At 30.6% G+C, this 17,222-nt stretch overlaps 1 protein-coding gene across 3 annotated transcripts in view; it reads left to right on the forward strand.

Annotated features, from left to right (window-relative positions):
* Positions 1 to 1,563: 1,563 nt before the first annotated feature.
* Positions 1,564 to 17,222, forward strand: part of CALCRL (calcitonin receptor like receptor) — an 89,390-nt gene continuing 73,731 nt past the window's right edge. For all 3 annotated transcript variants that reach the window (XM_016150744.2, XM_016150664.2, XM_016150814.2), the window contains exon 1: positions 1,564 to 1,810. The gene's annotated coding sequence lies outside the window, so the exon portion shown is untranslated. The remainder of the gene's footprint in view (positions 1,811 to 17,222) is intronic.

The raw sequence follows: 17,222 nt of genomic DNA on the forward strand, positions 1-17,222 counted from the left end.
AACCAAAGATATAACTCAGTTTCTTACAAGTCTTACCTATAATTAATAGAGAATGGTATATATCCTATTTTTTATATCTCTGTATTTTTATTGACTTTGATCTGATTGAGCTTAAAATCAAAGATTATGTAATAAGTTTCTTCCATGGATCCAGGTAATAAAAATGTCAACAGGAGCATAGTGCTTCAGAAAGGTGACATCTCTTTAATTTATGTTGCCTCGTCCCCGTTTGTTAGTCTACAAGGAATGTGAGCATCTCATTTTGCTCCAGAATTACAGTAACTTACCAATTTCTCAGTGCCACTGATCCTAATTTACTAAAAATGAATTATCACAATATCTTAATTATTTCTAAAGGTTACATAACTTGTTGACTCAAAGTCTTAGCGATATTAGTAATTTTATATATTATACGATCCATCTCTTTTAGTTTACAGATGAGACAATTGATGCTCAGATAAATTGATTTTTAATGCTGTTTAGTTATCAGGAATTAAAATCATTATTGTATCATCATGCATTTACCATATTATCAAAAAACAAGTGCATGTCGATTTTAAAACTTTCTTCCCTGATTATTTCCAATGATTTATTAAACACATAGAACATAAAATTATGGTTACTGTTGAATTGTACACCTGAAATTTACTGGATTTTGTTAACCAATGTCACCATAATAAAAATAAATAAATAGATAAATAAATAAATAAATAGATATATAGATAAAATTATGTTTTGTGGTAAAACTTTAAGAAATTAATGTATGTTTCATATTTTAAATTGCTATATAATACTATGTTAAGTAATTATATGTATTTTTGTTAAGGCCATTTTGAGGAATAAATATGTATAAATTACTTATTAATAGATCATAATTAAGTCAAATATTTACAAATATGTACAAATATTTTAAATTAATGAATATGCTCTCAAAACGTTTTTTCCTCTAATATATAGTTATATACAATGAAAAATAATTCTATATGTGTATAGTACACACACAATGATTTTGTTTATGAGAAATATATACTAATGTCATGAACAATTTCATTATTCCCCGGAAAACTGGTCAGAGAATAGCTCTGATTTATTAGGGCTCTAAATTAATGAGTTGTATCACATAATTAACTATGATGGATACATTTATTATTTTTCTATGTTAATTTATGAAGAAAGATATGTTCAATAAAAAATTTCCTTGGATACTTTGTAAAGTATGATTCAACACACACACACACACACACACACACACACTCCCCTAACTCCTTTAATTCTTTGAACAGAATATTGTATTCAGATTTCCTTCAAGTCACAGGCAGCTCTGTCTGGCAAGTTCTAACAGAACTCAGTCAAGGTGAAATCCAGCCAGCGTTTGTTGCTAACAATGTATTTATACAGCATATGATCTGTCTGTTCAGGCTGCTTCTTGCTCCTGTCTCAGAATAAGAAAGGAGTGCTGCTTTCCTAGGGTATGCTATTTGAGAAAGAAAGTAACTTAACACTAACTGCAGGCGGGGTCAGAGTGATGTAACAGGAAGCTCTGATGTTTCCCTTCTGCTGCTGAGCACATACAATGTGACAACACTTCCAATCTGCTCAGAACAATCCTTTCTCTCCAGCAGAGTGTCACCTCCTGCTTAAGGATCATCAAGCTCTGCTAACTGGACCTCACCCTGCCTACAGGATCACATTGCAAGGCTTAAACTCTTCCCCACTTTGCCAGGGGGTAAATCTCTTCTGCCGGAATCTTAGAAAATCAAATTCCACCCTAAGAATAAGTCACCAAGAATTTCCTTAGGAGCTGTGCTGGGTAAGTGCATTATTTAAAATAAATATATTTATTCTGAGTAGTATTCTCATGCAGTTTGACCATGTTTCTACTACAGAGTTTAGCGACATTTAAATAATCTTGAAATATATCCTCATTTATTTCACATTAGAGGAGCTACACAGTAGATTACCCCAAAATATATACAAAATCTTTTACTACTAGACAATATTATGTAAAGTGATAGTCTAGAAAATAAATCTAGCAAGTAATACAAATCTAAATGGATTAAAAGGCGTACTGCTGAACAAATATCTTAATCAGGAAACAATACCTTTTAAAATTAGCTCTACCATTAGCTAAGCTTGAGTTTTGACAGCTGGAAAACATTTTTCTCCCTGGGAAGGAAGGCTCTTTAAACTTTCATATAATCAGTATTCCACGAAAGAGGTGAAAGAATTACTGCTTATGGGGTCACAGAGTCTCACTCTGTAGTTGAACGCAATGGAGTACATAAAGAAAAGTAATCATTTTGGATTTATTATATTTGTCTTCTATTTGTCTTTCACCTCTGTTTATCTCTAACTATTGAACTAATGGAATTTTCATTGTTCGTTGTTGCCAGATGTGTTTAAACATCTCTTTTGCTAACTCTGAACTGTTTCCGCAGTATAGGATAATGGAGTTGGTTATAAAGGGAAAGAAACAACTAGATGTGATAATATATTGAGATTTCTATATTAACTCTAATTTCAAATCTCTGTGTTATTTCAATTTGTCTGGTATCCCTCTGCAATGTTTTAAGGGAATGATGTGATATTGAGATAACCGTCGATAAAGAAAAGTACAAAGTTTTCCCAAATGAGTGTGTCAGATTATTACACAGAGAAATTAAAGTGTATATTTTGAAAGAAAGAATTTTTAGGATAAAATTTACTGAAATGTAGAGATGAAACATCTGTTAATGAATGCTTCTTTCAACAGTACAGACTGTCCTGGACACTAAAAAACTATTGTCTACTTCATAAATTGTTGGTATAGAGATATAACTTTGTTGCTAAGAAAAAAATAGATGTCAGATGGGTTCAAGTATATTGGTTGACATAATTTGCATATATTTTCTTACCTAAGTGAAATTATACTCTGAAAAATGTCCTTCAGTGGAGAAATCCTGTACTAATCACACATAATCCAGCACATTAACAGTGGATTGACTACAAACTCATTCCGAGTAACACCTTGATAATTTCCTATTCATTTTTCCCCCAAAATTTCTCCAAATACTTTCTTAAATTAAGTCTTATTTTTGTGATTCTTTAAAAATACTGTGGCTGATTTTCCACCTCTTTTCTATTATTAATCATATTAAATTCCCAGGCACATGGGTAGAAATGGAAAAAGTGTTTTTAGAATGTGACCTTGTAAATTGCCATTAGATAATTACAGGAAATGGAAAGAATATATTAAATGCCTAATTAAATGCCTTGGGTTATTAACTAAAATTAAAATAGCATTATTTTTAATTTAGATTATTTTAAGAGATATTAATTAACATCATGTTTTATAATAAGAAACTCCCCAAACTTCTCTAATTTTTATTTAATTGCTAATCAAAACCCTATAATTTTCTTGCAAATTTTAATTAAATTTTTATAACTATTAATAGTATGGATTATCATCTTTATTTTTTAAAATACTATTGAAAAACACTAGCCAATGAATATTGAGAGTCATTAGGCGGAAGTTATTATTTGAGGTAATAATGTCTGAATTAACATTTCAAATGTTTGAAAGTTTGAAATAAAAATTCATACTATTATATTCTGGTGTTTGCTTTTTTTAATGAAAAGAGAATGTCAGAGCATCAATGCATGCTTTCAGCCATAAAGAATTAATTTTTTTTTTAGATGATATTCCCTTGTAGCATCATAAAATCAATGCACAGAGTCTAAGGCTAGTTCTAAAGATGTAAAATATTTACATAGAATTGAGAAATTATGTGAAAAATGTGAGCCACAGTATTCAATCATCTTTCAGAAATATGCTTTGGTTATTGCTACAAGTGCTAGATATATTTCTGAAAAAGAAATATATCTAGCACATACTAAAATGTTATTTTATTAGTTAAAATATGTAATTTTTTAGAATATATTAAAACCATTTACTTTGAAAAATAGAATAACAAAAATAAAAAGAAATTAAAACTGGGTCTGTAATTTAAAATATTATATTGAAGAATAACCAAGGTATATGTACTTTACTAACTGGTGATGAGGTTTAAATGGAGTCAACATCCTAGCCTACTTATGAGAACTTCTACATTCAGGTGTATTTTACCATTATTTTTTCATGCATAACAGAAGTTTGAATTCAGTAAAAAATTCAAAATAATATTATGACAAAAAGTTTACCTTATATGTTTTATGTTATGTGGAAAATTTCTTTAATAAGCATAAAAAACCTCACAAGACTTTAATTAATATTATTATTATATATTTCTAACTCAGATCAAATTATAACAATATATTATTTTCAATTTTTATCTACATGGTTAAAATTCGACAGTAACCAAATTTTTAAGTATTATCTTAGAATTTCCTATAAAATTAGCAAAATAATTTTTAAAAGATCAAAATATAAATTCACTAGGCAAAAGTCATACTCTGTATGACTTTGAATGCAATTTGAAAAAAATAATTGTTTTTAGAGATATAATGTTTGCGGTGTCACTTTTCAGAAAACAAATATATTTCAAGAATATTGTTTGAAGTCTTTGGCTTTATTCCTTATCTTTGTTTAGGATTCAGAGAAACTTTTAACTCATAAATGTATACTGTTCATTGTGATGGTGTTAAAGAAAGATGCTCCGAGAGTCAAGTTTGTAGCACCTCTTCTTGACTAAATCAGACTGTCAGAGAACACACTTAAAATGGAAAATCAGTACATAGCTATGTGAAACATTTGTTTGTGTCTGGTTTTGAAGTCCATCCGTGAACTCTAAATGTTTGCAATCTCTCAGGGAAGCTCTCTTTTCTACCAAAGTACTTCCACCATGCTGCACCATTAAATAATTTCAAGAAGTCCTTCCATTTAATGTCAGAAAATATTCTGATGCAATTAGGTGGAAAATAAAAATTTATCAGAAATAGAAGATCAAGTCTGCATACTAACCAGATATCTCAGTCATTTTTCTATTTAGCCAACATAGACAACCATTCTTGACCAAATGCTTTCATCAATAGGATGAAATTATGCAACTAAAATTATCTATATAGTTTTCACACTTTAATTTTAGTTTAGCTACTTATAAGTTGGTTTATAATTTTAAAGATATATAGTCTTAGTTTAAAGTATAAAACCAAAGAAATAATAAGTAAAATACATTTAATCGTAAAATGTGGAATATAAATATTGAGATAGAGTGATTTAGGAAAAAAACTTAAAAAGTAGATATGTGACAATTAAATCAACAAATCCATTTATATAATAGAAAATATATTTTTATACATTCCAATTTATCCAATTTAAATTATCCAATTTAAACAGAAAAGCCCTTAATAAAACCAGACAATTTTTATATCTAATTAGGATTATAATATTGTTTATGAAATCAGATTAGATCAAATAATCCCTGAATTTTCCCATATTTGAGAAATCTGAAAATCAAATTAATTTATTTTTTTAAATTTAATGAGTTATATGAAGAAAGAAGAAATGAATTTAATTTTTTTAAAACACAAGCCTTACTTTCTGTTATTAAAAAAATAAAATAGAGTCACTGGTAGTGAACTGAGTTAAATTCCATGTTTATGTTACTAGAATTATCAGACGATAAGTTGCAAATATTTTTCTAGAACATGTTTCTTCCTTTTTTCCTTAATTTATTTTGTTTATTTGAAAGAGACAGTATTATGCAAAACTAACCCACCAATATGTTATTGTTTTCTCACAACAGTGTATTCATTTTTAAAATATAAAACAAAGGTTATCATCTTATTCCTTCATGATTTTAAATTAAAGTACATTAAGTTTTTTACCTTACCACAATGAAAAGGACAAAGATCTGAAATCAACCCAACACAAATCTAAATAAATCAATAACGTCTATAGTATTGAGGCTGTAGCTCTATACCTTATGGAGGTAGTTATATGAAGCCTAATTTTCAGAGAAATCTTATTCCCCTTAACATGAAACATTTTTTTAATTTAAAAGTTAATATAGCATAAACTTTTATATAAAACTAGCTATTTCTCTATTAGTTCTAGGTTCACCTGAGCTCAATTGGGTTTCTCATGAAACCATAGTGACCCCTGAGCATATCATTTGGTGTGTTCAGTAGCAATCATATAGTTAAACAGCAACTAGATTGCTTATGAGTGCCTCTCTCCTTATTGTTTAGTCACGTTGAAGATGATTAGCATATTCATGAGCACACAGGCTTAGTTATATCAATCAAAACTAAGATAAATTGGTCTCCTATCCAAGTACTGATTTCATAAATTTTACAAATGACTATTAATGTGAACCCATATCCATTAATTAAACTGAGATCCATTGTTATGCAGATATTTTATGCATAAACCTCAATTTTGCCTCCCTTTGTAAGATAATTTGAAGGGCAAATTAAAACTCTGGTAAGTATTAGAGAAAAACAAATAATATAATAGAAAACGAGGAGGATTAAAACTATGAGAAGAGAAAGTCATCAATAGAAAACTGATTTTTTTTGGCGGGGGTTAATTCTATTGTTATTTTCAAATGTGAGGTAAAATAAGGGACCTGTTTTTACTTAGATAATGGAAACCTAATATCAGAGTAACAGGTTTAAATGTTTTATTAATCAATATACATATATCTTCTTTAAAAATTTACTTTCAATGAAAATTTTTTGTTTTAAATCTTCTTTAAAAACATGCCAATATACTTCATTAGCCAAGGCAAAAAATATAACTGATACATTTTTGTTATAGAAATTTAAGTATAATTATTTGAAGCAATGGAGTACACTTTAGACAGAACTCATGTCATATGCAGTAAAGACATTGCTACATTTTAAATGTGTTAAACACAGTTTTCTTAAACTCTCAGTAAACAAACTAAAATATCTGAGCATTTGTCAGATTTATTTGGATATACATATTTATCCTCAGATTTATCCACTGGGCCTTACATTATTAGATGAAGGGTGCATTATTGGACTTATATATCTTAATATATCTGAGGGACAAATAACTTTTTTTTTTTTTTTACCTCAAACAGGAGAGTTTGTCTTCCCTACTCAAGCTCTCTCTCCTAAAGTCAGAAGTAGGTGAAACTTCCACACTTACTCATACAAGAGAACCCCTTTTTAAAGGGTGACTTGCTGCTGCTGCAATTATTTAGCTTATTTCTTTGAAGGTTTGCCAAGTGCCATGTACATTATTGATTACTCATATATAATCTGATTTAAGCTTCCCCAAAGCATAGGAGTTATTATCATTATCTTTACAGTTGAGAGACTCCAAACTAAGGCACAGAGATCTTAAGTAATATGCCAAGGTCATATAGCTACCAAGTGACAGAGCCAGGACTTGAATCTTAGCCATCTGGCTCCAGAGCTCATGCTCCTAAGCACCCACTTCCCTTTCCAGTATCTAGTCATCCCTAGTGTGAATGGATGCTCTTCCCAGATCCCTAGGTTAAAGTACGGAAAGTGCCATTGTATTGAAACAATGATAAAGTAAATAATCTCAGGTTCCCAGGTTAGTCCAGGAGTTTATGTGCTCAGCAAGAATTTCTTTGTTTTTGTTTCCCATTTCTTTCTTATCAATTGCAAAAAAAGAAAAAACAAAACAAAACAAAACAAAACTAAAAACTAAAAAGGAAAAAGCAATTAAAAGTATAAACTATATTACCAAAGTGCATCTTAATGACTTTGGATTCAGGTCATCCACATATGAACCCTAAATTCACCACTTATTAGTTCCCCTTTCTCACCTACAAAATGGTAGTGATAATCAGAATGCTTTATAAGGTTTTGTGAGAAATTCATAAAATAATACATGGGAAATATTTGGCACAATGCTTGGCACTTGGTATTCAACAAATTTTAGTGCTTATTATAAATCTTTTATGAACAGGGTTGAGGACACGACTTGCTTCTATGCAAAAGCTCATTCCACAATCAGTGTACAGACAGACAATTAGAATACAATCTGTTCATAAGACAAGGAGAGTGAACAAGTGTGGTCTGTAACTAAAGCTTTTAGAGTGATCATACTTTTACCATCATGCAATATATACCAGATTCTAATAAAACTGGAATTGTTAATCACCATTTCTATAGAACTTGAGCATCTAAAAACTATTTTCATACTGCCAATTTAAAAAGGTATATTAAACATAAATTATTTTTTTATATTTTTACATATGAAATTAATGAAGTTCATGATGTGCCAAAGTCAAATAATTTCATTGACAGAGCTCTAATTTTAACTTATGTCTACCATGACTCTAAATCCTATTTATTGTACTATTGAATATATTACATATTAGACCCTTTATTACTGATACTGTACAAAGTTGAATAAGGATAATGATCTATCAAATATAAATTCATTTTTTAACACAAGATAATAACAGTAGGCTTATTTATGTTGTTTATTTGAAATTTGTAGAACACAGTACATTAAAGAGAAATTTAGATATGTCTAGAAATTTTTAGTTTTAACTACTATAACAGCTGCAGAACCTCAAAATTAAAGGAACATTAAAAATGATCAAATTAAACTCAATTTGTAGGGTACCAAAATTTTAGTGGCTGCTTTGTTTTTGCAAAAATGTCTTTATTATAAAGACTTCTTACTACTGCCTAATGGTAGATACTTATATTTTCTTACTTATTATATTTCGAAAATATGATAAAAGAGTACCCATACAACAAGATGGTAAACACCCATTTAGGTTTTGGTTTAAGATAATTGATTCTAAAATTTTGGTTTTGAACATTTTAGGAAGTAGGGCCCACACTTGGAATGTAATGAAAACTATAAACTCTTTCTCCAGAAAAATAAACACTATTTTGCATTTACAGAGTCACATTTGCATATAGCTGCATAAGTTTCATGGGATCTCCCTTTTTAATGGATCCATTAAGAGTTCCTAGGCTCTCATTTACGAACCTGTGCTAATTAATTTCAATAACTGTTATTCCTTTTAGAACGAGGTAAGTTATATGTATTTATTTTTCAGCTACCTCAGATACTTTGATAAGTATTTGAACTCAAATAACAGACATAGATATCAGAAACAAAGGCCTATAAAATTATTTTCATCAACCAGAGGGCAACACTGCAGAGCCCTGGGGAAAAACTACATAGAAGTAGAATCTGCAGTTGGTCATTTCCCACTTCCCTTTTTGTACTCTTCTCTTCCCACTAAATCCCCTCACCCACCAGTCCTCACCCTCACCTTCCTCCAAACCACACTCACAGGAACTCCTTTCTGGCCTCAGGTGGTCAAAGTAGTACATTTTCCACTGCGTAATCCACAAAGGACCTTCCAGAATTGCTCTTCCTTCTACCAAATCAAAATCTGGCGTCACTGTAGTATATTTTATTTGGGGAAATTTCTGTTCACATGAGAATTTAATCCTGTCAGAGAACAGTTGTATCTTGATTCATACAACTCTGCCATTATTGCTATTAGTGGGTGCTAGGGTTAAACAGCATGACCCTCAGTTTAGCATGTGCTCAAGATGCGCAAACCCTAAACTGGTGATAAAGGTAAGCAGGACAGGACCCTGCTCTGGACAACATCAGCCCCACCTCAGTGCAGGGTAAGACAGTGCCAATCAAAGTGTACTCTTATTTTATACTGCTGGCTGCTACTTGATTTTTCTTCTTGTCATGAGATCAAGACTGAGTGCTTTCACTAAAGTGTCTTCAAAAATTACAAAACCTGATAAATCAGATATTTTTATGAATATTTATTATATTTGGAAACCTTGAATTGTAGATAAAACAGAAAAAAACATGAAATAAAGAAAAATCTAGCAGATTCACTTAGGTCACAATTTTATGTGCTTTCGTTCAAATATTCTGAAATGCCATCTTTTCAACTGCTTCTGCTATAACTTTGGCCTGTCATAATTTAATAAAGATTCCCTGACATCTAAATTCATTGCAAATTTCATGCCTATGTATCAGAAATTGTTCAATTTTAAGAAAAAAAAATATGTAGTTAAAGAAAGTGATATTCTTAAGAAAAAAACATTGAAGAATGTTTGGTTTCATTAATTTAAGAAGGCTTTCAAATGAAATGTGAGCAAGTATTAAGGTCTAAAACAAACTGATAGGGGTGATATCATTAAATTATTTTCCTAAATATTGTTTAACATTTTTATTAATCGAATTTCTAACAATAGTTAACTTTCTTAATTATAGATTTTCCAAAAGGATTTCCTGTTCTGTATTCTATATTATCAGCTCAAAAATTATTAGAAAAGACATAAAGTCTTTTTGATCATAAAATTAATATGTCCAATTTGACGAACCAGATTCCGGCCTACTTCCTTGAAAATAAATATAACAAAATTAACAGCATTTGTATTTGACTTTTTATATAACTCAAACATCTTTTAAAAATTCATCAATTATGTAATTTTTCAAAGTAATCCTGAAAGCTAAGTTTGTTTACTGAGTTCTCAGCTGTCACGACTCCGGTACCATAAAAGTGTATGTATTCAGGATTTTAAGTTTTCACCTACCTCAATTCTAGTACCATATGTACAATAAAAGCTTACGTGTTCAAAACTTATAACATTTCATGTAGCTTCTGAAGGTAGAAGCCTAAAAAATGCTAAATATATGCAGTGGATTCTTAACTTAGACTCCAGTTCAATGTCTCTTTAGTGGATTTTAATAAGTCTATGATGTAGGTCTTGAAATAGTATGTGCTTTAAAAAAAAGGTTAGATTGTTACACTTAGGCAACACTTTGTTCCTAATTACTCAAAATTGTTCAGACTTTAAGGATTGTCCTATATCCTGGTCTATGTATTTCTTCCAGACATAATTCATAATGTTATAATCATGGAAGGAAAACAGCCTGTAAATACAACATATAAACTACAACATATAACTTTTCTATCTAAAGAGCTATCACCATATACCAGTTTCAATTTGAATGTCTTTGAAATTAAATTAAATTGTAATAAACAACAAAGATTGTATATATTACTTTATTGTCATAAGATTATAGTAGAAATTAATGAGGAAATTTTTATTTAAATGAATTAACTGAGTAACTTTCTAAGTTTATCATGTCTCCTTTTCTCTACTCTTCATCACGTATCCATCATTCTAGTGCCTAAATATGAAAAAAAAAAAAAGACTAATCTTTCTTATTTGTGAGCCTACAGTTCCTGGAGAACAGATTTTAGTGCCTTTCTTCCTTTTGTTGAGTCTTCCACCTCCAGACAAGTTTATTTTTTTTCTAGTACTTTTGATATCAATTGACATAAATTTAAAGGAAGGAACACACATTATCTAAAAGGATTAAAAATTATCTGTGGTTTTTTTTTTTCAAATAAGGATAGAGTGAGTGTTCTTCTCTCAGATATCCATATGCCCAAGTCCATCACCTTCTTGTAGTCTTTGCTCAGATACAAACTTTTATGGTGCTTATCTTAATCATTTTTTTCAAAACTTACACCTATATCATCACAATCTTCTTGCCCATACTCATCTCATTTAGTTTGTGCTAGCTTTTTCCTATAATACCAATCACCTTGCAACAAACCATCTACTATAATTGACATATCTTTTATGTTATGGTTTGTTTTCTGTCCATATCACTAATATATACTAAGCACCTAGATAAATGTCTGCACATGGTAAGTGCTTAAAATTTGCTTAATAAATGATTAAATGAATGAATATGTGTCTTTACATTAGTATCCATAGAAAACTGCATAGTGGCTTCATGCGATTTTCTATGCAGTACGCAATACATGCTAGAGCTGAATTGCTGAAGATGTTAGAAACACGTTGCCAAAGAGAAAACATTCAGAAACTAATTACCATTTTATTATCCTTAGGTCAACCTAATATTTATCTCTTCACTGTTTTTTTGTAAAGGAAAATAAATTAGTAAAGATGTCTTCTGTAATGTACTTAGTGTTCAGGTTTCACTGAATTCCAAGGAGTGACCTTTCAAACTACGGTAAATGAGAAGGTTGCTCAGTATTTTAACATAAAATGTTGAAGCATTTTCCCAAATGGCTAAACAACCGCTAAAATTGGCAGAATTTCTTGTTGAACCTGGCAGACTTGCCAACTGTTGTCTCCCAACAAAAGCCTTATTCCTCCTTATTGCCTTTTTGGACAATAGCACTAAAAAGACTATAGAAGGAGAAAAAAACAAGAAAACTTAGTAGTGAAATTGAAAGAAAGTAAATAAATCTTGTAAAAAAAAAACCAATATGGTAGAAGACAAATTCTGTATGATTGGCAAAAAATTATACAACTGTTTGTTAAGTGATGAAGTACATGTTTGGTAATCTATAATTTCTCAAGCTTTTTAAAGTGTTGGTTTATAAATATTTAATGATAATTCTAAAGATAATGCCAACTGTGTAAAGTCTTTCATCACTGTATAGTTTGAGAAGTTTTTCATACTTAAAGCCAAAGGACTATCTTATAAATTGAAACATATATTTGACATTAAATAAAATCATGAGATTTGAGAGACTCATGATGGAGTTTCACAAAATATTTCTTCCAAACTGACATAAATCACAAGTCATAACAATATTTTTCTTTTCTAATTTAGATTCTCAATATGTCTGAGACTCATATGGCTTACTTCATCTACTTTTAAAACAGAGTGCTAATTATTTATTCACCTAGAAATATCATAGTTGATTTACATTTTTTTTTTCCTTCTGAGCCCAGATATATATATATATCATTCAGGGAAACAAAATTTTCCATTGAGAAAAAAACTAATTCTTAAAATAGGTCCATTGTATTTAAGAAAGTATGTATATAAAATGTGTCAAAGTTGTAATTCTATTGTCCTTCAACATATTACATATTAACATGCTGACTGGGTTTTCAGCCGTAAGCAACAAACTAGTTGGATTAAACAACTCTCTGTCCTAAATGAAGTATTGCTCAAAACATAAAAGTAAATTATAGACTAGCTTCTTTAACATATGGAATTTATTTGATGTGGTCATTATTGAATAGTATACTTACAATAAAGTCACTATTACAAAACTCAAATGATAATAATACCCTAACAAAAACCGTATTTTATTTTAAGAATTAGTCTACATTTATTTTTTGTATATTTATATATAACATGGTACCGAATATTCACATTTTCTTTGTCCCAAGTAGCTTAAAATAAAATAAAGCTGAAACTAATAATAATTTTAAAAAGACTAAAGAGTAAAAATATCTAATCTAGATGGGCTTGCAAAAGTGCTGGAAAAGGCCCTCAAAGTTTACATAATAAAAGCCTTGACAGAATTTTAAATTTAAGTACTTTGCACTAAAAGTGGAGTGCAAAAATGACTAATTTCTCATATGAACAGAGACACTTCACACTTCTCAAGCTAGTATTAACACCAACAGTGACAAAACAGTTACTCCCAGTAGTTCCATTCAGAAAAAGGCAATGCCAAAATATTTGTTTACTCTCATCTACATTCAGCAGAAGCACCACATATTCTTGAGAGCCTTTTCTAGTAGAATGCTACTTGCAGGATGAAAAAGCCTGAAGTCTGAATAAAGGCCTGATACTAAATTAAGTATTAAAAAATTCCTGTCAACTTAAAAAAGTTTCACTAGTTAGTTATTATTACAATTGACTCTCCATTGCATAATGAATTTAAGGGTATAGAATAAAATTCATATCTGTTTTAGTAGTTCTTCAGCTCTTATATGAATAGAGACTATGTTAACTGTCTCTATTCCAAGAGATTGATAGGGTTCATCAGAGACGTAACTAGCTGGCTAGTTTACAACATAAAATATGACCATAGATGAATTTTGTAATTCGTGATACCTAGAAATTAATGTTATTAACAATTCTCTGATTAGTTCTATTTTACTAATTCCTCTTACTAACTAGGTCCTCACTTTGTTTCTAAAAGGGCAGATATGTTCTCTGTGTTTACATGTATAATATCTTTTAATTGCATATTTTTAAACATATAATTAAAATTTTTTACATACCCTAAACTTTTCTCCCTTGGGATAAAGTCAGAATACCTCGTTTTATTACAGATCTGGTGACAGAATCTTGGTAAATGGCAAGATGAATGTTTTGGAGATTCACCCAGAAGTTGATGAAACTAGAAATAAAAGGAACAAGCTTATGGAGTTGAGACCAATCAGGAAAACAGAGAACAGAGAACATTCAGAATAATTCCCATCTAGGGAACACATTTAACTATAAGAAATGTAATTGTTGCTTACTGAGTAAAAAGACTGATATAAAACCAGAGTGAGGAATGGGATTTGAAAGTAAAAGAAACCAGGAAAAAAAAAAAAAAAAGGGAGGGGGTGAACAAAATAAAGAGAGGAAAGGAGAGGAAAGATGAAAGGAGAGGCTACAAAAGATGATAAATGGTCCAACAAGACATATTTTATTGCCAGAAAGGCTAGGAAATAAAAACCTTACACTGAACTGCAGCAATTAAGATGTGGAGATACTTTGGCTCCAGGGACATGGACTACAAGTTAGTATGCAAATGCCTTCCAGCTGCTCAGCCTAACATGTGGGATAGGAAAACTTTATCTGCCCTTCTGTTTGGGGAATGGGGTTGAGTGCTAAGCCAATGGGTTATTCCTTCTGATAAGAGGTGAAGAGAGTTTATGAAGAAGTTGTGAGAAGCAAACACCACCTCCTGGATAGTTATCACGCACTAAGGTTTGGACCCAATTTGTCAAGATAATAACTTTAGAGTAAAGAGTTCATAGAGTCTGATGTACTGGCAAGTCTTTCTCTAGTACAGTTTCTTTAAATGTAGCCCAGAAATTGGGCTACACTGATCATACCACATTTAAGGCAGCAGAGCTATTTGGTGAAATGCAAATCCCTTTGCTCCTTTTAAATATACTAAATCAGTCAAAGGCTGCTCAGCATACAGAGGGAGGTGATACTGTAATGGTCCACGTGTACCCTGAAGACAGCTGTCTCTTGACTGAACTCTGGATGTTATGAAAATAAGACATAATGACATGATTAAGCTCAAATTTACAATAACAAAATAAAGGAACGAATAGGTATATGTTTAAATCAAGTGATTTTCTAAATAGTTAAATAATAAGCACAAATTCACACAGAACTGTAAATAAATAACAGGACATAAATATTACTTTCTTCTCTAATTCTGGCTTTGAGAATTATTAGTTTTATGATTTGGGGTCACATTTTCCACGTCTGACTCATCCTAACTTAAATCTTAGGAACTTGGTGAAAAAATAAGATATAACTTTATTGACTCCTATTTTATTGGATTCAGGGGTAAATTCTCTCTGTCTCTCTCTCTCTGTCTCTCTCTCTGTCTCTGTCTCTCTCTCTCTCTCTCTCTCTCACACACACACACACTCACACACACACACACATTGATTCACAGGTTGTTCATCATCGGTGTTCCACAATTTCCTCCATATAACTAGGAAAATAACCTATGTCAAATAGAATTTACACACCTAAACAATATTTGTAAAATTTTAAGAGTTTATAATTGTACATATGACTATGATTTAACTGTGAAATCTTAAAAGAGATCTAATCTTAATATTCTAACAAAAGTAAGTAAACTTTCAAACTGGATTGTTTTGTGTAGGGCAGCTTCATCTCCCACCCAACCATGCTGACCTATCCCAAATACACTGCATTTTGATATTTTGATTCATAAATACACAACAAATATGATTCCAGAGTAAGGAATAATATTCTTCATACAGTTCCAAAAAACTTTGTATACTTTAAAAAATCTAATGCATATAGATAATATATAGCATGAATATACTATTTAAATAAATAAATGTGTACCTAGAACCCTGCTTGTCCAACATGTTCCTCCCTGATTAAGTCACAGACACATCTCCAGAAGTAAATCATTATTGGAAACTTGTACTAATCATTTCCTTGCTTTACTTTATGGCCTTACCATACACATATGTATTTCTAAACAGTGTATTATTTAGTTTTGCTATTTTATTTTTACTCTTTTGAAGATGGAATCATCCTGAATATAGTCTTCTAGACTCGCTTCTTTCATTCAGCCTTATGTTTTGGAGATGCACCCCTGTTAATGTGTGTAGCTGTGGTTCTTTTCACTGTTGCAGCTTTTCATAATGAATGTAGCACAATGTATTCATCCTTTCTCCTGCTGAGAGACATTTGGATTGCTTCCACCCTTTTACTGTTACAACAATGAAGCACATGGAATATATATATATATTTATATATATATATATATATATATATATATATATATAAATATATATATATTTAACATATCTCCTGGTACACATGTGTCTGAGTTTCTTTACAAAATATACTTTTGAGTGGGACTTCAGGATCCTAGAATTTCAAAGCCCTTCTACCAATTCGTTTCCACCAACATTGTAGGAGGTTTCCATTACATCCTTTCTGATACTTTGTATTAAGACTTTAAAATTTTTTCTACTCATTGTGGTTTTAATTTGCATTGCCCTGATTATGAATCAAGCCAGACTTATGTGTAAAATTTATTAAAATTGTCCTCTGAAACATTTGTTTCTAATTGGGTAGCATTAACATGATTTTGTAGAATTATGATTAAGCCACTTTTTGCTTATAATTTTTTGAGAGAAAGATCTCTTTTTGGTTAGGTGGTCCAGGGAAAGGAGAGAATATGTTTTGTTCTCTTTTAGAACTGGGAATGTATGAATAGCATTCCTCATCATGAACAGGGACACAGATTGATAATGCTCAGAATTCTACCCCCAACTTTCCATTTCCCTTTATTCAAAAATTCCATCAAATACACATTGAAATCTCCTTTAAAAATAAAGAGGAAGAGAAGAGGGAATGTTGTTAGCATTAATAAGTGGAGGGCTAGGGAAGGGAGGGAGCAATTGGGGGGGTCATTTTATGAACATTATAGATGTCTTAATTAATGTACTATATACTTGAAACTAATTTAAATAAATAAATTTATTAAAAATAAAATAAAGAAGAAGAAAATTAATAATTACATTCAGGCACATGTGTGCTTTTAGAAATATATATACAGACTATTTTTCAGACCAGTTTTTGGTTCCCAGTAAAACAGAACACAAGAAACAATGATTTCCCATACCCCACTGTCCCCACACCCACCCCATTGTCCCTGTGCAGACTGAACTGTACTATGCACACCCCACTATTCCCACGCATGCACAGCCTTCCTCATTCATCAACACCCCAC

Source organism: Rousettus aegyptiacus, unplaced genomic scaffold, assembly GCF_014176215.1.
Source record: "Rousettus aegyptiacus isolate mRouAeg1 unplaced genomic scaffold, mRouAeg1.p scaffold_m13_p_2, whole genome shotgun sequence".
Taxonomy (NCBI): domain Eukaryota; kingdom Metazoa; phylum Chordata; class Mammalia; order Chiroptera; family Pteropodidae; genus Rousettus; species Rousettus aegyptiacus.